Below are 25333 nucleotides of genomic sequence, written 5' to 3'. Positions count from 1 at the left end.
TGCCCAAACCTGACATCTCTTTGCTGACTTCTATCTGCTAAAATGACATTCTTTGCCTGCATTTAGAACCAGGCTGTGGAAGCTGAGATATAGAAAGCTCCAGCATCCGCCCCCGACCCCTCCCTGTCTGCTCTGGTGCTGACAGAGGCTTCTTGGAGGCTTAACGGGAGGGAAGGCCATTAGCCACAATTCTGGTGTCAGTAGGTGTTCAACAAGGCCTTTCCTGCCTGGAAGAGGAGTATTTCCAGAAGACCAGGAGTTTCAGGTTGTCTCACTGGTGGGTGCACGCTAAAAAGTACAGATTAGCAGGACTGTTGGCGGTTGGGAGAAGGAAGTGACCATCTTCACCTTGAGAGGCAGCGTCTGGGAAGGGCCCGGCTCCCTCTTGTCTGACTCAGAGCGCTGTTTCAGAAGCTGCATCGTGCATCAGCTAATGAGCATTCCTCATTCTCAGCTGCACCATCGTTGGCAGAAATCCCTCCCCGACTGGGGCGAAGCTTTCATGGATATTGTTAGCTTCTGGTGCAGCTGCAATTTTGCAATTTTGCATGTGCCTTCATGGGTCTTTTAGTGGGAGGATGGGAGAGGACAAATCAGGCAATCAGGCACATGCTATGAGCTGCCGTATTAATCTAGGAGTTTGCAGGTTTGGCTCTGAGCGACAGAGTGAACCATGATGCTTTCAGTGTTTGTTCCAAAGAGCTTATTGTTCTCACTTCAGCAGATACTGCAGTCCTGCGTTTCCCAAAGCATGTGTTCGGGAGAATGAGACAACAAAGCACACCGCATTTGGAAAACATAAAAGCAGGGGAGGGAAAAGGATGCCCTTACTGGGGAAACTATGCACCCTGCGTCCGTTGGATGTTCAAGATATACCTCAGTGTCTTAAAGGCTAGCAGTTCCTGCAGCAAACTGATTTAACTTTATTTAGATGAGCACATCTCAATACTTGGCTTTGAAACCCTTTTGGTAGGGCACCTGGGAATGTCTAACAGAACTGGTGTTTTTCCCTCAGTGCTTACTGCAGTACTATTTACAGTAACCAAGACACAGAGGCAATCTAGATGTCCATCCACAGAGGAGTGGATAAAGAAGATGTGACATATATATATACAATGGAGTACTACTCAGCCATAAAAAAGAATGAAATCGTGCCATTTGCAGCAACACGGATGGACCTAGAGGTTATCATACTAAGTGAAGTAGGTCAGAAAGAGAGAGACAAATATCATATGATATCACTTACATGTGAAATCAAAAAAAAAGGTACAAATGAACGTATATGCAAAACGGAAACAGACCCACAGACATAGAAAACAAACTTATGGTTACCAAAGGGGAAAGGGAGGGGAGGGATAAATTAGGAGTTTGGGATTATCATATACACACCACTATATATAAGATAGATATATAACTAGGGTCAACTGTACTGCACAGGGAACTATACTCAATACTTTGTAATAACCTATAAGGTAAAAGAAACTGAAAAAGAATATATGTGTGTATATATATGTATATATATATATACATAACTGAATAACTTTGCTATACACCAGAAACTAACACAACATCATAAATCAACTATACTTCAATTAAAAAAATAAATTACTTAAAAAAAAAGAACTGGTGTTTTTCCAGGATGCGTGTGAGGATCTGTGGTCACAGTGTGGGTGTGAGAGAGTCTGGAACAGAAGACAGCCCTGTCCCTGCAGCCACTGCTCAGTTCCACCCAGGCCCTGGCCTGAGAGCCTAGTTAAGCACACATGGCTTTTTGACTCTTCTGGATTATTCATATTAGTTAGATCCTCAGAAACCAAGATACCTAGCGCGTGTTTTCTTAACCTTCTGCAGAACCAATGTTACTGATTTCTAATTAACAATATGTTTTCAAACGGCAACTGAAAACGCTGACTCTGATGTTACCCAATCTACAAGCAAAATCTTTAGGGATGGATTTCATCACAAGTAGAGTTTCATGACAAACACAGATAGATGTGTCTCATTTCCTTTTCAGCTATTGAGTATCATCTAGTTTTTTTCTCTTGGCCTTGGTTACTAGGAAACTCAGAAACAAATACAGGGTCCCTCCTCCAAGTTACTTTCTCAGAGTTGTCTGGAAACATCAGATTTCTCTGTCCATTTGGGATAATCTCTGAGTTTTTTCCCAGCCTTATTAAGATATAACTGACATAGAATACTGTGTAACTTTAAGCCGTACAACGTGATGATTTGACATATTGTGAAATGATGACCTCAGTAAGGTTAGCACATCTGTCACCTCCCGTAGTAACCAGTTTTATATTTGGCTGCAATGGGAACTTTTAAGGTCTGCTGTCCTAGCAACTTTCAAGTACATGATACAGTGTTGTTAACTATAGTCACCGTGTTGCACATTAGATCCCCAGAACTTACCCATCCTGTAACTGGAAGTTTGTACCCTTTGATCACCTTCACTCATCTCCCTCACCCGCCACTGTCCCTGGCAGCCACCTCGCTACCCTAGGTTGCTATGAGTTTGTAAGCTCTGAATTTTTAAACCCTCAGTTATTCTGTTTTACCTTATGATTTTTTTAAATAAATAAATTTATTTATTTATTTATATTTATTTACTGTTTGGCTATGTTGGGTCTTCACTGCTGTGCGCGGGCTTTCTCTAATTGCGGCGAGCGGGGACTACTCTTCGTTGTGGTGCACAGGCTTCTCATGGCGGTGGCTTCTCTTGTTGCGGAGCATGGGCTCTAGGCGAGCAGGCTTCAGTAGTTGTGGCACATGGGCTCAGTAGTTGTGGCTCGCAAGCTCTAGAGTGCAGGCTCAGTAGTTGTGGCTCATGGGCTTTGTTGCTCCAAAGCATGTGGGATCTTCCCAGACCAGGGCTTGAACCCGTGTCCCCTGCATTGGAAGGCGGGTTCTTAGCCACTGAGCCAGCAGGGAAGTCCCATGATTATTTCTTATACCATCAAGAATCCCTTTAGAACCAAGTAGTATTTAGATTCTCTGTCTTCCTATATTGATTTGTAAAAAGGAAGTCAAGAAAAAGCTAACGTTTCCCAGTACAGACACTAGAAACATGTGCCTGGCATTGGAATGCATGAATCAACAGCACAAACAGTAATGTTAACAAAGAAGAAGAAGCTGGTAGGTTTATTTGTCAGTGTCAACAAAATCTTGAACTATTCTGATTCAATACTTTAAGCCCCAAGATTATTCTGATACTGATTTATTTTCATTTCCATAACTATAGCCAGTTGGAGTTTTTCCCATTTTTTCCCTTTTATTATGGAAGTTTTAAACATACCCCAAAGCTGAAAGCTTTAATAAACCTCCATGGGCCCATTTACCAGGTTCAAGTTCGCCAATCGTCATCATTTTCCTAATCTTGTCTCATGTTGTTTTACATGAGACACGATTAGGAATTAAAAAAAAAATTTTTTTAAGGAAATCTCTAAACCATGTTTTTTACACACATATATCTGTAACAGATGACCTTTCTTTAGCATAATCACCATACCATCATCACACTCTTAAAAATTAACAATAATTTTTAATATCTTATGCTCATTCCATAATCAAATGTCTCCAGTTTTCTCAAAAATCTCCTTTCATAGCTGGTTTGTTCAAGTCAGATTCCCCCATAAGGTCCACACGCTGCACTTGGTTGTTATGTTGGCGATAGTATCGTTTGGAACGAGAGGTGGGCAAGGAGGTCAAAGCATTTTCTCTGATGATATAAGAACTCATTAAGAGTTCTCATTAGGGCTCCCCTGGTGGCGCAGTGGTTGAGAGTCCGCCTGCCGATGCAGGGGACGCGGGTTCGTGCCCCGGTCCGGGAGGATCCCACATGCCGCGGAGCGGCTGGGCCCGCGAGCCATGGCCGCTGAGCCTGCGCGTCCGGAGCCTGTGCTCCGCAACGGGAGAGGCCACAACGGTGAGAAGCCCGCGTACAACAACAACAACAACAACAAAAGAGTTCTCATTAAGAACTCTGCAGAACATGTCATAAAACAGTTTCCCTTTTATCCTAAATATTACATTAAACAAGTGAAGGGGAGGAAAAAGCTTTCCCTTACCCTCTTAGGGTCCCTGACTGGATCTGAAAATTAAACTGACAAAGATTAGTAGGAGAAAGCGTATACAAATTTATTTAGTGTAGGTTTTACGTGACACGCTAGCGTTCATAAAGAAACGAAGACCCTAAGAAACGATTCAACCTGAGTGTTTCTACGCTGGGTTCAGTGAAGAGTGGGCAGCCGTGGAAAGGCCAGAACAAAGGATGTGAGCTAAGGGTAGGTAAGTGGGAGGAATAGCAAGGCCTGTTTGTTTGGAATCTTCTCGGCGTCCCTCAGTCTTGGAGATAAGGATGCTCCTTTCCTGAAGGTATAGGGAGGGCACTTGGCCCATGAGCATCTATGACCTTCTTCTGGGGAAGGTCCCAGAGTTCTTCCTGCATCTACTGTTTTCTTAAACCACTTTAGCTTAAAATATTTAATATGCCAAGGTGCCATGTTTAGGGGTAGTACATCGTAAACCCCATGAGAAAATAAAAAATTATAATATTGCCCAAATTACGCACCATTTTTATTTAACTAGCAAACACAGTACACAGTGACTTCCATATTCTCTTTTTATCAGTCGATGTGATACCAAAACCATTTCTGTGTTGCTAGGATCTGTATAATTATCATTTTTAATAGGCTCATATTATTTCAGTTCCTTGGCCACTATTCTATTGCTTTAGCCATTTTGGAGCACTGGCTCAATCCATCAGGTATATTGGAAGGGGGATGCTAGCCAAGGCTGGAAATTTTTGCCTCCCTCCTGGCTTTAAACCCTACATTTGACATTGCTTATGGGTCTACAGAGGCGAAGAAGAGTGCAGGTAAGCGGGCAGGGGGAGTCGAGTGAAGGTAGCCATTTGCCTGGGGTGCATTTGAAAGGTTTGTTTTCCTTCTGTCCTCTGAGATGAGGTACCCTCTCCACTTAGGACCAGCCCTGGGAAAGCGTGTGCTCACCCTCCTCTGAGACCATTTGTACTTAGAGAAGAGACCAAAGTCTGCCAGTTGCATGTGTTCATGAAAAGATTGGAGTGTGCAGGCCCCAAGCAGCAAGGAGCAGATATGGACCACAGCCAGCTGTGCAGAGGAGACCTCCCTCCCATACTGTTCTCAGAGGGGGTAAATGGGTGACGGGCGTGGAGTTCCGGGTCTACAGAGAGTCGAAGTACTTAATGTCAAATAATGTGATATCGGGCTTCCCTGGTGGTGCAGTGGTTGAGAATCCGCCTGCCAATGCAGGGGACATGGGTTCGATCCCTGGTCTGGGAAGATCCCACGTGCTACAGAGCAACTAAGCTCCGTGTGCTACAACTACTGAGCCTGCGCTCTAGAGCCCGCAAGCCACAACTGCTGAGCCTGTGTGCTGCAACTACTGAAGCCTGCGTGCCTAGAGCCTGTGCTCTGCAACGAGAGAAGCCACCGCAGTAAGAAGCCAGTGCACCTCAACGAAGAGTAGCCCCACTTGCCGCAACTAGACAAACCCTGTGCGCAGCAATAAAGACCCAACACAGTCAAAAATAAATAAATAAAATAAATAAATATATTAAAAAAATAATGTGATATCTTTTCTTTCTTTCTTTCTTTCTTTCTTTCTTTCTTAACTGAAGTATAGTTGATTTACAATGTTGTGCTAATTTCTGCTGTACAGCAAAGTGACTCAGTTATACATACACATACATTCTTTTTTATATTCTTTTCCATTATGGTTTATCCCAGGACATTGAATATAGTTCCCTATGCTATACAGTAGGACCTTCTTGTTTATCCATCCTGTATATAATAGTTTGCATCTGCTGACCCCAAACTCCCAGTCCAATGTTCCCCCACCCCCCTCCCCCTTGGCAACCACAAGTATGTTCTCTATGTGTGTGAGTCTATTTCTGCTTTGTAGATAGGTTCACTTGTGTCATATTTTAGGTTCCACTTATAAGTGATATCATATGGTATTTGTCATTCTCTGTCTGACTTACTTCACTTAGTATAATAATCTCTATGTCCATCCATGTTGCGGCAAATGGCACTATTTCATTCTTTTTTATGGCTGAGTAGTATTCCATTGTATATATGTACCACATCTTCTTTATCCATTCATCTATCGATGGACATAAATATTGCCATATCTTCTCAATCATTAATTAATCATCTTAGAATAACCCTGTACCCAAAGATGGGTCTTGCCCGTTGTGATCCGCAGGAAAAAAGAACCAGCACCTCATTTTTTGTGGGAGCACCATCTGGGTGTCTTTCATAGAGACAATTGTAAGCAATAATATTTAGATAATATTATTTTTTATTGTCATCAAAAAAGGACTTTCTAGGAATTTTTTTGGGCATTTAGATATTTTTGAGGTTGAATATTTTCTTCTAGGATTAATTTTTAAGGACAGAGTTATTCAATCTTGAATTGAACATTTTTGAGAGAGAGAGAAAAAGAGGGAGAGAGAGACATGTTGTTTATGAAAACAATGATACTAACCACCAAGACACAAACGTAAAGACGAGGCTCAGATGAGCCATATTTAAACACCAGCCATAGAGGTTTTCAACAGCAGGAACACAGACGCTGGAGAGAGAAACACTGAAGACAATTCTGTTGCACCCTAAGTGCTAGAAATGCAACCTCTCAAACACACCGCTATAATCCTGTTTTAACAAAAGGAACCTGGACAACAGTTAAGCCAGCAGCTCAGCTGGGAAGGGCCTGCCCATTGACGCTCCCAGAGATGAGCTCTTATGTAGGGACACCAGCGGACCTGCAGGGAGATGAAGCAGCGGTAGTCTGTTGAGGAGAAGCTCAGAATTCTTGCATGGTAATATTTCGAATCTGCCATAGCGCGCCCAAAGAGAAAAGCCTTGGAAGTCACCTCATGACATCACTTTTATTTCTAAAGCAGTGATGAACAGTATTTCTTGCAATATCAGCATAGCTGAGCCAGTGTCGTGAAGAAGTCTGTGAGTAAGGAACACAGCTAGCACGTTGTGCGCCCAGATTGACACGATTCCAGCCGTAAGCATCCCTGATGTTTGTTCAGGAATATCGAGCCCTGTCACAGAATCTGCCAGACGACGCTTATCTGACAGCTCCGGGAAGTGCAAAGCCAAGCACGAGGGAAAGAAATATGTTCCAGACAGGAGCAGATGTTCTTAGATCAAATATTTCTGTGAAAAACTGTAGAAGAATCAACTGACAAAACAGCAGAGGCTATTTTAGTGGCTTACATCATGGTGGAAAAAAAAAAAAAACGAGAAGAAGGAGAAGAAATCTCTCGTCTGAGCTTGGCTTCCTCGTCTGTAGAGGGACGGTTGAGGTTACATCATTTCTAAAGTCATGGCTCTAGTTGCAGTTCTGGGCAGGGGCAGGTATGTGGTTCCAGAAGGGCCTATTTTACTATCAGGGATGGATTAGGAGTATTACTACCAAAGCAATGAGGCAGAAGAAGAAAATAAAAAGACAAAAAAAGGGAAGAAAGCAAGAAATAGTGAGGAGTATGATGGTGGTGGGAAAGGACTCTGGAATCATTATCTAACTCAGTGGTCTACTCAGAGCTGGGTCGCCTCTAGAAGAGGTGAAAGTATTGTCTCAAATATAACCCTCTTGGCTGCTGCTAAAACGTCACGGCAAGTGGAGTTTTTGCAGAGTTTTGGGTGAAGAGATCAAGAATCGCAGAACTGGCATTCGAACTGAAACATTTGGGCAGTCTTGAGGCCCTTCTTACCTCCAAGCCTGCTCCACTTACGTGTCACCCAGTCTTGAAAATCAGCCCCTTCCTTCAAGAACTCTCTCTCTCTAAGCTGGGGAGTGTCAGAGATGTTCCCGAGGATGTGGTGGTCCCTGGAGGACCCACTATGTCATGCCCAACACTTGGCTGTCTTTCTGGCCCTTCTTCCCTTCTCACTCCCTCCCTGCTCCATCCGGTGAAGACAGAAGCTTCAGATCCTCCCTCATCCCCACAGAGCAGCTGACTCTGCCCTGCTCCATCTCGAACCTGTGCATCCAAACTGGTCCAGGAGCTCTGCTCACCTGTTTCCTGTTTGTCAGGAGCATTCTCCTAGAGGCCCTTCTGGTTGTGAACAACAAAACATTCTTCTCTGTCTCCTGTTTTTTAGAGTTTGGTCATTTTGTCACCACCAGCTCTGCCATTAAGCCTTAAGACAAAGTAAACCTGGCATCTATTTGTAAAGAGATAGACTGGGAAGCTCACCCATCCTGTGTCCCTGTCCTCTTTGGGTTTTGCCTTTGCTGTCCCCAACTTGGTGTAACTGGGACTGCTAATAACCCTCACCTGAGGAATTGGTCCTGCCCCAGTTCTGAATTTTGTGGGAGACAGAACACATGCCAAGATGCCCCGATCACATCTCCCTGGTCATATTGAGATGAGATTAGAATTAAGTGGCCTCCCCAGGCCTGGGACCCAGAAGCTCACTGGCCATCACTGGGATTCTGGGTTGTTCTCCAAGTGTCCTTTTACAATGGTACCTCCATCACTCAGCTTCTCCAGCCAGAAACCTGCAGTCAGGAGGTTGCCTTTATAGCTTCCTCTTCTTCAGGGCTCTGTCCTCCATGGAATCAAACACTTTGTCTGCTTCTGGGACGTTCTCAAACCTGTTCCACACTTCTCCAACCCCAGTCACCACGTGGGCTCATCTCTCATCAAAATTTCTATGATTGTCTCCCAGTGGGTTTTTCAGCTCTTCCTCATTTATCTCAACCTAACAAACAATTTGATCTTTTAAATAAATGCAAATCTAGTCATTTGCATTTTGCAAATCTAGTCATTTGCATAAATGCAAATCTAGTCTAGGATTTTCCTTCTGTGTTTTCCATTGAGTTTGGCATAAGAGTGACTTTACATTTGGGGTTCCCTTGGACTGCAAAACTCTTCCCAAGCTCTTCATGTGGCTTGGTAACATCACTTCCTTCAGATCTTGGCTCAAGTATCACTCTGATCACCCTATAAAAAACTGCAGCCCCATACCTCTGATCCCCATTTTCTCCTTTCTACTTCTCTATAGAATTTCTCACCATCTAACCTACTAGAACTTTGCTGTTTTTTTTTTAATTGAAGTATAGTTTATTTACAATATTATGTTAGCTTCAGCTATACAATGAAGTGATTCAGTTGCACATATATATGTATATTCTTTTTCAGATTATTTTCCATTATAGGTTATTATATTGATAAGATATTGAATATAGTCCCCTGTGCGATACAGTAAGCCCTTGTTTGTTATCTATTTTATATAGAATAGTGTGTATCTGTTAATCCCAATCTTCTAATTTATCCCTCCCCTCCCTTTCCCCTTTGGTAACCATAAGTTTGCTTCCTATGTCTGTGAGTCTATCTCTGTTTTGTTAATAAGTTCATTTGTATCATTTTTTAAGATTCCACATGTAAGTGATATCATGGTATTAGTCTTTCTGACTTACTTCACTTAGTATGATAATCTCTAGGTCCATCAATGTTGCTGCAAATGACTTTATGGCTGAGTAATATTCCAGTGTGTGTGTGTGTGTGTGTGTGTGTGTGTGTGTGTGTGTGTGTGTACCACAACTTATTTATCCATTCATCTGTTAATGGACGTTTAGGTTGCTTCCGTGTCTTGGCTATTGTAAATACTGCTGCTATGAACATTGAGGTGCATGTATCGTTTCAAATTAGAGTTTTTGTCTTTTCCAGTTATATGCCCAGGAGTGGGATTGCTGGATCGTATGGAAACTCTATTTTCAGTTTTCTAGGGAACCTCTGTATTGTTCTCCATAGCGTCTCACCAATTTACTTTCTCACCAGCAGTGTAGGAGGGTTCCCATTTCTCCACACCTTCTCCAGCATTTATTTGTAGACTTTTTGATAATGGGCGTTCTGACTGGCATGAGCACTTTGCTGTTCTCTATGGACTCTCCCTCTTCCAGGTCCTCCCATGCCCCCAGTGTGAGCTCCATGAAGCAGGTACCTCGTACCTTCTGCTTGTTGCTCTGGTCTCAGTACCTACAATGATGCACATCACACGGTAGGCACTCAAAAATGTTTATCAAATGTTGAACTAAATCAAGATCTCAGTAGTGAGTGGTGGATCAGGGTCTAAATTCAAGCAATCAGGCCCCAGAGATCTTAATATTTGCCGTTAATGAGCTTCCGTGTACCACGCAAGATACCATCCATGAACTTAAAGTAAAACACAAAATACATTTTGGAAAGAAATACACATGCTAGAAGTCATGAACAGATCACAATGACAGATAACAAAAGACCATGGAGACACACAGGAGATAGGCAGTAAAATGTCATTTTGTAGCATTTATAGATGAGAGCTTTATATCCCACCAAAAGAAAACACAACCCAGTGAAAACCTGTGAAATGGTTTCCAAAATTACCAGAAAATGCCATATGGTAAAGGTTTTAAAGAGAAACATAAATCTATTTACCAGGTTCTGGGGGGTGAGACTTGTTGAACCCAAGCAAGCAAATAAACAATAAAAAAACAAAGGAAAATGCAGTTGTCTGCTTGTCCCAAGACAGATGCAAATGGAAGAGGGGTCTCCGTCATCCCTTCCCCGCTGATCGGGAGAAAGGAAGGCTCTCCCCTCCCCCCACAGTGGACAGGTCCCCGGCAACCCAAAGACGCTGATGGAAGCATCCAGAAAGTTAGAAGCAGATGCAGAAAGCAAGCCCCTCCCACCTGAAGGGTTTGGGAGGGATGCCTCAGAGAACAAGTATCGTGTTATTACCTCATTCAGCAAGGACCTTAGACATACCTTTTACAAAGAAACAAATTGACAAAGGAAGGCAGAGTTCTCTACCACAGTAACTTAAAGTTTAAAGTTAATAACATTAAAAAAAAATCTAACCATTTGGAAATTTGAAATTAAAAAAAAAGTCCTCTAAATAACAGTTCGTGAATCTTTATCAAAATCAACAATATACTGACCCTGTACCCAACAAATTTGTTTCTTTCTAAAATATTTATTTATTGAAGTATAGTTGATTTACGATGTTGTGTTAATTCCAACAAATTTGTTTCTGAGTGACAAACCTTCAGAAATATTTGCGCATTCAGCAAGACGTATGTCCTAGGATAGTCATTGGAGCCTTGGTGTAACAGTAAAAACCTTGAGGGAAATCCAGATGTCCTCAATAGGGGTAGATGGTAACAAATTATGCCTCCATTAAGAAGAATTAGGTGGTATAACTTCTAACCTGGGAGGAGAGCCAAGTGGAAACTCCATGAGACTGGAGATCTTTGTTTGGATAGGTACCCCAGGATCCTGGAAAAGAAATGGACACAACATTTAGCTCTTAATAAACGTTGATTAAGTGAGTGGATCTCTGAAACGTATGTTAACTGAAAATAGAAAATCAGAGCAAACTCCAGGGTGTCAACCACTTATGTTCAGTGTACCATACGTGCATGTGTACATATATGTGCATAGAAATGCCTCGGAAGAGGGCAGGAGGGAGGTACCTCCAGCTCCTGCCCTTGGAGTGGGGTGCGGATCAGGGTGGGGGGGTGGGAGCAGTGGAGGGAGGCGGCCCCTTCCTGTTCAGAATACTCCTGAATTTTTTATTATTTTTTTTTCTGAGTTTTTTAAACAAGAATGTTTCCATCCATGTATTTTTTAAAGACAAAAAAGATAAAGAGAATAAAAGAAAATTACTAAATAAACCCCAAAGCTGTTGCTCTGAGGGTTGGCTGGAGAGAACTCTAGTAAATTTCATCAAAAAAAATTATACATGAAAACCAGAAATGAAAAAAACTATGGATATGAAACTACATGAGAAGACTGGGCTCAATCATATGCCAATATATAAATGAAATTTATTAAATGAAAATTTAGTGTACTAAATGAAAAGTGTTAATCCAAGGAGAAATGTAAATAGATATAACGGTGAAAAAAATTTTAAACAAAATCGAACAATAGAAAAAAGTTTTAAAGTACTGCCTCCTTCCCAAATTCACTGGGGAATTCATTTAAATTTTCAAGGAAAGGAGTCTCCCTATACTTCATAAACTTTTCAAGACAAGAGAGAAGATGACACTATTCTTTTGATGTAAATAACTGATTTTCTAATATTAGTACTTTTGTCCAAGATAGCATTTTATTGAGTTGCAAATATCCTAAAGTACTTGCAAATAATTCATAGATATATACAATATTTCAATACTTCAATGAAGGCTTATTCCAGGGAGTCAGAGGTAATATAATGGTAGGAAATCTATTAACACATACTTCAAATTAAAAGATAAAAGCAGAAAATTATCAGCAGATGCTGGAGAGGAATTTAATAAAGTTCAATAATCATTCTTACTGGGGAAAAAAATACCTCTCAAGTAACTGAGTATTAGAAGACTACATCTTCTACCAAATAGAGAATATCGTTCTTTAAGGATGAAGAGCTAAAAGCATTTCCAATAAAATCTGAAACGGAATTCTGCCACATTCCACTACCCAATACTGCTCGAGAAGTTCTAGCGACAATACAAGGCATAGATTTTATTAACAAAAGCACAGAAGACAAAATTATCTTTGTGATATGATCGTGTACTTAGAAAACTCAACATCTTTTAAACTATTAGAACTAATAGAAGAGCCCATTAAAAAGACTGGATTTCAGGTAATGAACACAAATCAATGATTATAAAATATACTAGGTTTGACATACAAAATCAGCCTAAATAGAGGTCCTCAAAGATGTTGGCAGGAAGTGCTGATGAACAGGGGCTAGAACCAGGTCTTGCTGGACCCCCACGAACAGGATGGACAGTTGGAGGGCGGCAGCTTAAAGCTGCCGCTTCACAATGGACTTGAGCCCAAGAAAACATGCACTTTAACAGTTGAAACCTTTGTAATATTTTGAAACCTTTTTCTCTGTCGGCTATTTGTGTTGCCCTCTGTCTGTGTCTCCATGGAGGTGACCTCTTCAGAAAAGGTAAGAAAACCGACATCTGGCCTGGTCATCTGGCCACCCCAAGATGAGACTCAGGTAACAAGGTGTCTTACTTGTCACCCAGAGCACTAACCCCAAAGAGTGTTTGGTGTGGCCCCATCTGAGTGGGTGGCCACTGCAGAGGGGTGGGGGTGACCCCTGAGGCCAAGGGCCGGTCCTGGTTGCTCAGCAGGAGAAGAGTCCAGGAGGTGGCCTGGGGGTTCCTCTTGCACGGCTCTGGGCAAACTCAGCAACGTCAGGAGAGGAGCGTCTCCTCAAGGAACCGATCTGCTCCTGGTCCCGTCGCCTCCATCCAAGCATCTGAGGACAGGCAAGGGGTCTGGGGTGGGAAGCGGAGTACCATTTCCTTGGTTTCAGGTAGGAAGATGATTCTTTTCCACTGTTGTCTGAAAGAGTGATGTTCAAAACTGTGGGTCATGATCCATTAGAGGGTAGAGAATCTACGTGGTGGGTTTTGAGCAGCACAATTTAAAAAATGAAACTAAGTGGAAGAGAAGAGAATACAAAATGCTCGGGGACTTCACAGGTAGTGAGAGCAGTGCTGTTCTGTGACACTTTGGTTTCAGGTGTGTGTGTGTGTGAGCGTGTGGACCAACTCATGATGTAAAAGCATTCATATCGTGGGTTGCAAGGACCTTTCCCCTTGCTTTCGGAGGAAGAAGAGAGGATGGTGACAGAGGTGGGCAAACCCCTATAGACAAGAGGCTCCAGGGTAAAAAGTTACTAGCTGTGCAGGAAGCTGGAAGCAGTGGAGGCAAACACGTACCTGGAGACAAGAAGTTGCTCTGGCCAAGCCCTTGGCATCATCCTTGCCTGCCCTTCCTCTTTCATCCCTGCATCTAAACTGTATGCAGACGATGTCTGCTTTGTCTTTAATGTATATCCAGAATCCAACCACATTCCATTTCCTCTGCAAAATATAGAAGCTGCCACGTGATCCCTGGCATTGGGAGACTCCCTAGGAAAGACATGACTTTATTCTAGTTATTTACAGTGGAATTTGTGAACCAGTGAAAGGAAAGACGGCACACTTGTAGAAGCCATGTCACCCGCTGTTTCACTTTTTAGCGGACAACACACCCTCCTTCTCTGTGATGCCAGAAACCCCATGACTTCTGTGAAACCGGCTCTCTGATGAGACCACGGCCCTTCCGCCTCGAAGCTCTCTTGCTTCCACGGGGGTTTTGACTGCATCAGGGTTTGTGTAGAGACTCCCATTCCTGCCTCAGGACGCTGAGCAAACTTGAAGGTTGGAGGTTGATGTAGATGGTTCCACGTAGCCCCAGGGGGAGCTGCCTTGCTTGTCTGTGCTGCGGTTTCTCCACTTTCAAAAAACGGGAAAGCACTTACTCCCTGAGTCACTTATATTTTTGTGACCAGTGGTAACACCCTGAGAAATGTCTTAAAAGTTACAGGGTTCAAATCAATGACGTATAGAATTAAGCAATATGCCCTTTCTCCTCCTGGAAAGTCTTGAAAAACAGCCTAGCTTTCTGGGGGAGATCTGTCAACGTGCCCTTCAGTTTGGGAGCTGAACTTGCAGACGTACCAGGGGGTGAGGACAGGCCAGCACATCAGTGATTGCCACTCGGTCGCCCACCGCATGGTTCCACCCACAGTCCTGGTTTATCTGCGCAAACCGCCCTGCCCCACACCCTTCACCCAGCCCTTCCCCGCAGAAGCTGTAACGCAATCCAGGAAGGTGTTGGAACAGTCAGCTTGTCCATGACACAGTTGGCTGCTTCCCAAGGTGGCAGCAGTGGCTTGATTCTGGTGCTTTTGCCTAAAAGCCTCTATTTTGAGGGTTCAAATACTTAGACAATTACTTAGACAATTGCAGGCTCTTCTACTTTGTTTTGCTTTCCCCATTGCACTTCTGTCACTAGTCTTGTGTCAAATACGATTATAGGCAAACAAAGATTGAATGACGTACAATTAACACATACAGAGGACTTTTTTAAGGACTACTGGAAAAACTGATCAAACGTTAAGTATTTTCTCTGGAGAAAATCTGTTTTATTCTTACAGCATCCAGCACATCTAGTGGTGTGAGTCCCTGGTATTTGGACAAGGAGGTACCGGACAGGGTCAAAGTTTGGGTTCTCTATGAACAAGCATCACACGCAGGGGAGCAGTGGATGTGGACCGATTCAATTGCTCCTTGAGAGGAATCACGACCACGACGTCCATTTGTAAGTTGACGACTGGAGTTAAGATGGCATTCTGTGGCCCTGGAGCCTAGGAAGTCAACTCATGCATATGTGAGTCAGTCCTTGGGTTTGATCTCATCCATTTGCCATTCTGCCTGCAAGTACCTGTCTTGTGTTCAGTGCAGGGTGTGCTCAGGACTGCTGAGCTGCCTGCCCTCCCACTGTTTGGCTTAAGTGTTACTTCTGAGAAGGTTTTCTCCCCAAAACTTCTGAGGCAGATTGAGGTCCCTGTGCCTCTGAGCTCACAACATCTCTTTACTTCCTTTCATATTACTTAGCTCACCTTATTGTAACTGCCTCTTCCACTAGATTGTAAATTCCTTGCAGGTAGATATTTTTCTAAATTCACCTTAGAGTTCTCAGACCTGACATAGCAGCCACTTGTATTAGTCAGCTATTGCCATGTAACAAATCACCCCAACCAACAAGCAAGTAGCAGAGCCCAGATTAAAACCAGGTCTCTGATATCTAGTTTAGAATTCTTATTCCTGTCCTCTGACTCCTCTAGTGATTAATAAAAAAAACTTCCCAAAGCTACTGATTGTGAAAGTGACATCATAGAGAGGAGTGAATCATGTTACTGCATTTAGGGATTCTGTTGGTCCCTCTCCCTTTTCCAGCCATACGCCTGCTCTAACTATGTGGGACATCAGGGAGATTGTGTATGGTGGATCATCTGTGCCCTCAGGAGTAGCTACCACAGTTCTCAATGTGTGGTCCTCAGAGCATCAGCATCACCCCCTCACTTGGGTTCCACCCCACACGTACTGAGTCAGAAACTCTGCAAATGGGGCACAGCCCTTGTGTCTTCACAAGCCCTCCAGGTGATTCTAATGCATGTTCAAGTTTGATCATGCATACAGTGGTTGATCATGTTCAACCACTGATCCAGAAGTTTCCAAGTCACCGCTAGCCTACGTGTGACTGCTCTGGTGGTATATGGGGCCAGTGAAGAAAAGGAGACCTTAATTCATCAAGACATCTATGAGTACTGGGGTCAGAGTCAGGAGAGGGGAGGGTGGAGAGCAGATTTATGCCATGACATCTGGAGGGTTTTTATTGTTGAGATTATTTGATTTTACATTTGATGGGAGCGGGCTGGAAAGACTGGCTGAATTGTCCTACTGAGCAGAGGGACAAGATGATCAAGACCCAAATCCTTTTATGTGTCACAGCACGCCTACTCTTTCTCAGTCCTCTCTAGCTCTTGCCTTCCTAGGTTTAAATTCTCTTTTAGCAGTTATCCCCAGTTCATTATTTCTGGCTCTGAGTGTACGGAACCCCAAAACAAAACATGTCAGGTCCTGTGCTGGTTAATGCCTATGTCACTGTCGATCTGCCTGTGTGGTGTTGGGGATGGGAGGGGCTCCCCATGATTCTGAAGATGCCAGGAGCAAATACCAAGAGGCAGAAATGTAAGGTGAGTCAGCAGAGACAGGGCAGCCCAGGTGAATGGGATGCTGCAGCTTCACGTCATACTGTTTCCGCTCTGCTTAAAGAATCAGACTTGGTCTCCTCTTCCAGGAAGGCCACCATCACAGGCTGGGGTAGATATCCATCCCTCTGCTCACCTCTGTGGCAGCGATTATCATGCAGAGCTACAACCTTCTGATTGCTTATTTATCTCGCCTCTGCTCTGGGTCCTTGAGCACAGGGTCCATGAGCCAGGCCTCAGTATTCCAGCAGTCCACCCCCTAGGGTTTAACACAACGATTGACTGTACATAGGTGCCCGGTAGATGTTTGTTGAGGGAAAATGACTCCAAAGAAGCTTTTCAGACTCTGGGTGGAATTTTTGCCAAAAAGTTGTGTGCATATGTGTGCATTTGATCACTGTGTGTGTTTATGTGTGTGTGTGTGTCTGTGTTTGAGAGAGTTTACCATTATATGAATGTGTGTGCCTATGTATGGGTATGTTTATGGAAGTGTCTATGTGTTTGTGTGTCTGTCTGACTTTGTGTGTGTGTGTAACTGGGTGAATGTCTATGTATGTCCCCGCAGAAGAACACAAATGCCCAAGGGCGTGGGTGCAGGGTGGGGACAGAAGCAAAAAGGGAACCATAAGGAGGAATGTGGGGGGCCTCTAGGGGCTGAGAGTAGTCTCTGGCTGTTGGTCCTCAGGAAACAGGGACCTCAATCCTACAACCCCAAGAAACTGAACTCTGCCACCAACCAGAATGAGTTTGCAAGTGGGTTTTCCCCCAGAGCCACCAGAAATGAAAGTAAGCTGGTGGCCACCCTGATTTCAGTCTTGTGAGACCCTGAGCAGAGAAGCCAGCTAAGCCCTGCCTGGATTTCTGACCTACAGAACCGTGAGCTATGAATGGGTTTTGCCTCAAGCCGCTAAGTTGGGGGTATTTGTTATGTAGCAGTAGGACATTCTTACAGCCTGGCTAATGTCTTTGAAGGAGAAAGGAAAAATTTAGAAGGGGAGAGTCCACATTACTATCTCACTAAAGTAGTCCGCCACACCAGCAATGATATTTGTTCTCCCACAGGGGAGAGAAATTGCCTAAGCTACCATATCTTCACCAGCAATGAGTTTTATTATTTTATTTTAATTGTTGACAAGTGAAAATGGTGTTGGAGAGGAAAACCCTAAAGCCTGGGAATAATCGATGTTGGAGTGAAAATCCTTGTGGATACCTGTAATTACTCCTTAGGTCATAGTTCTACAAATGGAGTAAAACAAAAACATGTGTTTAATGATTTAGATCAGTAACGTCATAGCTTCCAAAAGAGTTCCCAGTCACCCTGCAGAAGATCCCACACCCCTGTCAACACAAGTTTTGGTTGACTTTTTGTTTGTCTGTTTTTCTTTAAGTAAAATTTATATTGAAGTATGGCATTGTGTTACTTTCCTAGGGCTGCTGTTCTTTGCTACAACCAGCTGTGTGTTCTCTCACAGTTCTGGTGGCTGGAAATCTGAAACCAATGTGTTGGCAGGGCCGTGCTCCCTCCAAAAGCTCTAAGGGAGGATCCTTCTGCTGGGGAGGAAGAAATTTTCCTCTACCCTTCTAGGTTCTTCTGGCTGGTTTAAGAATTAAATTGACATGAGACAGATTAACAGGAGAAAAGCAAACAAAAGTTTAATAACATGTATACATGGGAGAGACCCAGGAAAACTGGGTCGAAGCCCTCACCTTAAACGCCATCTTCAGCTAAAGACAAACGAGGAGGTGAGGGTAGTGGTTTGGGACTTCAAAGGAGAGGAAAGCAATCTATGTGGAGATGGAAAAGTAAATGTTTGGTAAATAAATGTTTGCTGGGCCTTCAGGGACAATGGACACAGAGTTGACTCTGATCTCCAGGCCCTGCCGGGGTTCCCACCTCACCTGGCCTACACTCTTTGCAGGCATCTCTGGTGATAGTTGTCTTCTGGGAACAGGCCCTTTATCTATTTTTAGGCAGCCAAGGGGAAGGTAAAAAAGAAAGACTTCTCGAGTCTTCTGTTTCTTAAAAATAATCAGCCTAAAATAATCCCCTTGCCAAAGAGACACTTTTTGGGGTGGCACATTTTGCTCCCTGTACCTCCTTGCCTCTTTCCGGCTCTGGGTGTTTGTTGTCAATTCCTGGAGTTCCTTGGCTTGTGGACACATCACTTCAACCTCTGCATCTTCACATCACCCTGTCTTCTGTGTGTCTGCATTTTTCCTCTTTTTATAAGGGCACTTATTATTGGATTTGGAGCCCACCCTAATCCAGAATGATCTCACCTCAAGATTTTTAGCTTAACTACATCAGCAAAGACCCATTTTCTAAATAAGGTCACATTCACAGCTATCTGAGGTTAGGAATCAGACAAATTTTTTAGGGGGACACCATTCACCCCACTACAGACATCCATATATAAAAGTCCGCAAGTGGACAGTTCAATGAACTCTTACACACTGAGCACCCCCATGTGACCTAGAACAACACCAGAATTGCAGAGACCTCACTGATGCCTCCTCTCCACCAGCCCCTTCCCTTCTTCCCAGAGTCAGCCTCCGTCCTGACCTCTGTCACTATCCACTGGCTTTGCATGCATTTGAACTTCATGTAGATGGAATGCTGTGTACCCAGCACTGGGGGTACACCAACCCTCCAGCCTCAGTTTCTTCTAGCAGTATACCTAGTATCTCAAGAGACCCACCTAATAGTTGAAGAAGTAATAAGAGAAGTTAATAAAATAACCAAACTCACTATAAGCACACCAAAGTCACTCTTCTGTTTAGAAACAATTAACCAGTTAAAAATACAATTTTTAAAAATCCCATTTATAATAGCACCCACGAATAGAATAGCTAAGAATACCTTTAATAATAAACATGAGGAGACAAATAAATAAAACTAAAAATTAAGCTGAAAAATAATTTTGTTTTTAGACAGAGCAGCTCTGTGTTGGAATGGAAAATGCTCTATTTTAAAACAAGTAACCTTTCCAAATGAAACTGGAAGAGTAAATAGGTGAAAATACCTAAGAAAATCTTCCACAAAAAGAGAAATGGGGGAGAACTTGCTCTACCAGATTTGTGTGGTGTGTAAATCTAAACCAAGTGCTTCAGAGCATCATGGGTACAAGAAGCAGCAGTACATCAATGAACAGAGAACAGTCAGAGATTGATCCATATTCAACATATGTTAAATGAGGCATCACTCATTAGCAGAAAATGAAAGATTTCTCAGTCACGGATGACACAATAATCGGCAAGATATTTGGGGAAAATATCTGCTTCTAACTTTACCACACACCAAAGTCAACTGCACATTGATCAGAGTTCAGTCATTTTTAAAAAACAGGGAAAAAAGAGAGGAAAAAACTCCTTGGTTTCTAGATAGAGAAAGGACTTTCTACATTTAAAACCAATGGAAGGCATTAAGAAGGAAACAGTAGATTTGAATTCACATAAAAATTATATGTCAAATATCACAAAATACATGAAAGCCGAATTACAGGCTGAAAAGATTTTTTTTCGATAAACAAGACTGAGAGAGAATTTAAATGTCAATAAATAGTTCAAATGGACCAATGAGAAAAGTGAAATATTCCATTAACTAAACAGGCAAAGAAAAAGCTCAGAAAATTCAGAAAGATGAAATGCGAGGACCTTATAAACAAATGAAAATATAGTCAATCTTAAGAATAAAGAAAAGCAAAGGTGAAGAAAAGGACCAGTTTTTGCTTTCACTAGCATTTGTGTAGGTGTGGTAGGTAAGCTACACATTTTCATATCTAATGATGGGAGAATAAATTTTTACAATCGTTTTGAAAATCGATTTATCAGTTTGTGTCAAAAGCTTAAATTTTTAAAATATACTTTAAGTGGAAAAGAACAAGGGTTTAAATTGTATCTATATAATCAATGTAAAGTAAATTAAAATACTAGGGAAAAGGAAGAAAATATACCCTAAGTTTGAAATGTTACACTCTCAATATTTGGTGTTCTTTCCTTTCTACTCTTTTAATTTTCAAACGACTTTTATTTTCAGAAAAAAAAAGGATTAATAAAACAAACAAACAGAAATGCTAAGGGTATTCCCAAGGGAATCACTGATGCCACACTGCAGCAAGAAAGACCAAGGCTGTGAAGATACAAATAATGTGAAAAAAAACATATCTCTTTGCTCATAAGGAATCCAGCGGCAGCACATCCACCCAAACAATAGGTAGTATTTGGTGATCTGCAAGTAAATGAGATCTCCCACTAAATGGAATTTACCTCATTCAGCAGAGAAGGTCACGTTTAGACTGAAAGGTTAATAATGACCAAGACTCTTTCAGGCAGAAAAGCAAGGGGCGGACCCCAGTCCAAGAATGGCCACCAGCAAAGCAGAGTGGCTTGAGACAGCTGTGTGGGCGGGAAAGGTGGTGGATGAATGATGATGATACGGATGGGAAGACAGAGGCTGGACCATTAAGGGCTGCAGGGCATTTGGAACTGGTCCTGTCCAGAGGGAGACAGGAGTGATGGGACCACTGGATGGATTTCGAGCATGAATGTCACGTAATCGGATGCGTCTGCGGGAACGATCAGCAGTGCCAAGAATAAGCTGGGGGAGGGGAGAGACTGTACAGAGGCTGACGGATTCAGAGGCTTCTACAGTGGTCCTTCTGGAAGATGATGGACTCCTAAACAATGGCCATTATAGTTCAGATGAAATGGGGGGATTGATTGGAATGACAGCTCCCCAAAGAGCTTTTTTGGTCACCCCTGGTTTTCTAACCCCTAGAAAAATAATTGGCCGGTAGCAGACAATCAAGAGATATTTGTTGAACATGAATAAATGAATCAGTGAAAGGACACAAGGTATTTAGAATGTAATACTAGAGGGAAGTGGTGAGTTCTTAGATGTAAGAAATAATGTTAGAGAACTTAAGAAGGGCTGAAATCAAACAATAATACCTCAAAACAATCTATCTCAATAAGTAAATTCATCCTATGCTGCCTTATAAATTTCCTGAGATAGTACTGTATTATAGTAATTTTAGTTATAATTCTGTAGACCATCACAATATTTTCAAGGGCCACTTAAATGTTTTTCTTCTAAAAGGGAACAGACCCATTCTATGGACATAAACTACTTGCTAGGATTAATAGAAAAGCATTTTCTCCTTGCCTGGTCGTCTTGTAATTTAATTTTAGTTGTTGTTGTTTTTTAAATACAGAAGTTTTGTCTTTTCATATTTTCAAAAGTGACAATATGTCACTTTGAGAGTTCTCCAAAATGAAATCATTGGTGTCAGTATCAGTTTCCTGGTTGTGTTTCCTGGTTCTACTATAGTTATGCAGAATGTTTCCATGGGGAAAAACTAGGTAAAGAGTTTACGGGGTCTCTCTATTATTTCTTACAACTGCAGGTGAATCTATCATCATCTCAAAATAGAAAGCTAAAAAAAAACACCCCTGAATGGTTCACCTTCCTCGTTGAGGATCTTTTCCATGGTAATGGCAAGAAGAAATCTTGGATTTATGGACAGCCCCTGGGAAACGTGTGTTATCTGTACTTTCTTTGTAGATGAGCCCAGAAGAGAATACTGTTGCTTGGCTGTTGTCTTTGCAGGTTTTTTTTTTTTTTCAGTGGCAATTCCAGGGTAAACACACCCCTTATTTAAGCCCCCAAATTGTGAGATTGTCACCGTGGTTATTCTCACTGCTCCTCTGAGCTTCATCACTTCCCCTCCGGATGTGGTTTGTTCCGTAGAAGATTTGCCACCATTTCAAGGGAGCAAAAAATGAACCATTTCTGAGCGCTCTGTGCACCGGTGTGGTACATTTTGCTTATCTCGAGATAGTTCAGTCCAGACTGCGTGGAGAGGGTTCTGGGTCAATCAACATGGTCCCCTGATTGCGGCCGACACCTGCAGAGGCATAGCCCGGGCTGAATGGATGGTGGGAACAGCTCCATGTATGCTTGCTGTGAGCTGGGGGGCGGGGGAGACAGAGAGAAGCCTCATCTAACGCTTTTCTTCTCCCTCGCTCTCCTCTTCTTGACTCTCAGGGCATCTCCGGTCTCAAGGCTCCTGTAGCCCCAGACTTTTTCCATCCCCATGCAGCTGACCCAAGGGAGGCGCTCTGCACGTGCTGGCTGGACGGATCATGTTTCCCCTCGCCCCATGCACATGTCTTTTATCTCTGTTGCAGCCACCCACCCATCTTTGGAACCACTGCACAGCCTCCCAGACTGTTCTCTCTCAGTCCCCATTTGGTCTTTGTCCAACTCACTCTCTGTGGTCAGCCGGAGCGATCTCTAAAGCATCCCTGAAAGCCCCTGGGACTCCAGAGCACCTCAGGATAAATATGAAATATGGCGCACGTGGACCTCCCTGACCTGATCATGCAGAGCCGCCCAGCCTCCTGGCTGCTTCCTCTGCGGGGCCCCCTCCAGCTCTACGTGCAAGGCACTGAGGGCAGCCCCACCTAAAGGACCCCACAGCGCAGCCACGGGCACCTAGGAGCCCAGGCGTTTGTAACTGGGAGCAGTTGGGCTTAGTGTCCCAGCCACTGCTGCATGACTTTGGGCGGGCATCCTCACTCTGACTCCACTTCCCCCTGAGGCATCTGGGGCATAATATCTGCTGGATGGATGGCAGTGTGCCTGGCTTCAGAGTTGACCTTATGTAGTCAGCATGTGGGTGGGTTTGGAGAGGCAGATCCCATGTGTGATTGCAAGTTACTAAGAGGCCACCTGCCCCAAAGATCTTTGCCTCCTGACCTACATACCCGGAAATTACCTTGACAAGAGCAAACATAGCTACTCCTTGGTCCCAACACAGATTTCTAGCTGTAATATCCACTAGTCCTCTCCATGAGGTCTCTGGCTCAGCCCAGCTGGGCTCCCTCAAACTGTCCCAAACATCCCCAACCCTCCCTGATCCTCCCTGCCTGGGAATCGGCTGTGCTCGCCACTGGCGGGTGCAGCACGGAGGCACGAGCCCAGCAGGATGTAAATGCCTGTTACTGGGGCTTCCTGTGAGGGCGGAAGGGAGATGCTGGGGCAGGCCCAAGGGCAACAGCAGGTTTAAGCCTGCATGTGGACAAGGACAGAGCCGGGATGCGGGATCTCCAGACTGAGCACAGACACCCGTCTGGTGGCATCCAGGACACTGGCCGGATCCCATGGGTAAAGGCAGACTAAGGGAGATTTGAAAGATTCTAAAACCAGGTAAGTCGTACAGTTTGGCATGTCTAGATAACTGAGCTTAGAAATCAACCAATCCAGCTCCTCACTTTACAGCTGAGGAAACTGAGATTCAGAAAGATTCTGAGGCTTTCCCCGTCTTGCAGCTAGAAGAGGCAGGACGTTTCGTGAACCAGCCAGGGCCAGCATGCCTGGATCACAGTTCGATCGCCGCAACCGAGCAGGGCTGCTGTTCGTAACTGTTCAGGCCTTGCCTTGTTCTTTGCAGACTACAGTACAGACAGCACTGCCTAGGGGTGTGCAGTGCACAGACCACACAACTGTACAGAGAGGCTCTGAGCCAGAGTCAGGGTAAAGGTCGGTAGTGACAGGAGGTCCCATCTCTTGTCTGGGTCTGTAGTGAGAATGAAAGCAGATGGAGCACAGACAGCAGACAGCAAGGCCTTTCCCCAGAAAGGAGGGTTCCTTTGGCATTTAGTCCTGATGGAGGCTGTGGTCCAAGATGCTAATCACTGAGCCCATGAGCACCCGGCCAGTGATCCAGGGTCACAGCCCAGTGGTCAAACCGAGTCTGGAGCAGAGCCCAGCAGTCCTTTGCAATAACAGGTCCTGGAGCCCAAAGGGCAAGAGAAACACTCTGGCAAGGGTCACAGTGCACACAAGCAGGCCGACGCCAACACATCATTGGGAGGTGAAAGTGGGGGGAAGCAAGAGCATCTATAAGGGGTTTAACGTGGAAAGAAAGCACTGAAGAATTAGTGACCCTCATTTTCGCAGATCTTTTTCAGGCTACAAACATTTGTGTCTAATTGCTTTATTTAATCCCTGAGATGAGGGGCTCATCTTCCGACGTGTCCCAGGTGTATTTCTCAAGCTACAAGAAAAGACAGACTAAGAACTTGAACCGAAGTCTCTGGTTGCAGGTGCCCGTCCTGCACCACAGCGTCCCCTTCTGGCCAGACAGGAAACTTCCGTTCTGGGCCTCTGCAGCTCTGAGCTGGATGGAGGGAGCAGGTGAGGGTGCACCTGACCCAGGCCAGGTGGGTGAGAAGTGGGCCAAAGGTGAAAGAAGACCTTCTAACAGGAGGACCCTGACCGTGGAGACAGAGCAGTGTGTGTCTGAACCTCTGGGCACCATTCTGCCCCCAAAGGGGCAAGAGATCAACTCCTCTCACACAGCTGCTCCGTGGGCATCTCTGTGTTTTCTACAAGCCAGTACCCCTTTGGAAAACTTGCCTCTTTTTCTGACAGGTGAACCTTTTGTGTTCACACGTCTTTCTCTCCGGCAGGCCCCAGCCACCAACCCAGGCCAGCTGCTCTGTCTTCTGTGTTTTTTCAGCCCTTTATTATCCTATATTTCATACAAGATTCATTTTAGACTGGTTTACGATTTTTCTTTTTATTAAAAGAGTATGTTCAATTTGTAATGAGGTGGATAGACCTAGAGTCTGTCATACAGAGTGAAGTAAGTCAGAAAGAGAGAGACAAATACCGTATGCTAACA

The sequence above is a fragment of the Leucopleurus acutus genome, assembly GCF_964270905.1.
Source record: "Leucopleurus acutus genome assembly, chromosome: 6".
NCBI classification, from domain to species: domain Eukaryota; kingdom Metazoa; phylum Chordata; class Mammalia; order Artiodactyla; family Delphinidae; genus Leucopleurus; species Leucopleurus acutus.
This window is presented reverse-complemented; position numbering follows the sequence as displayed.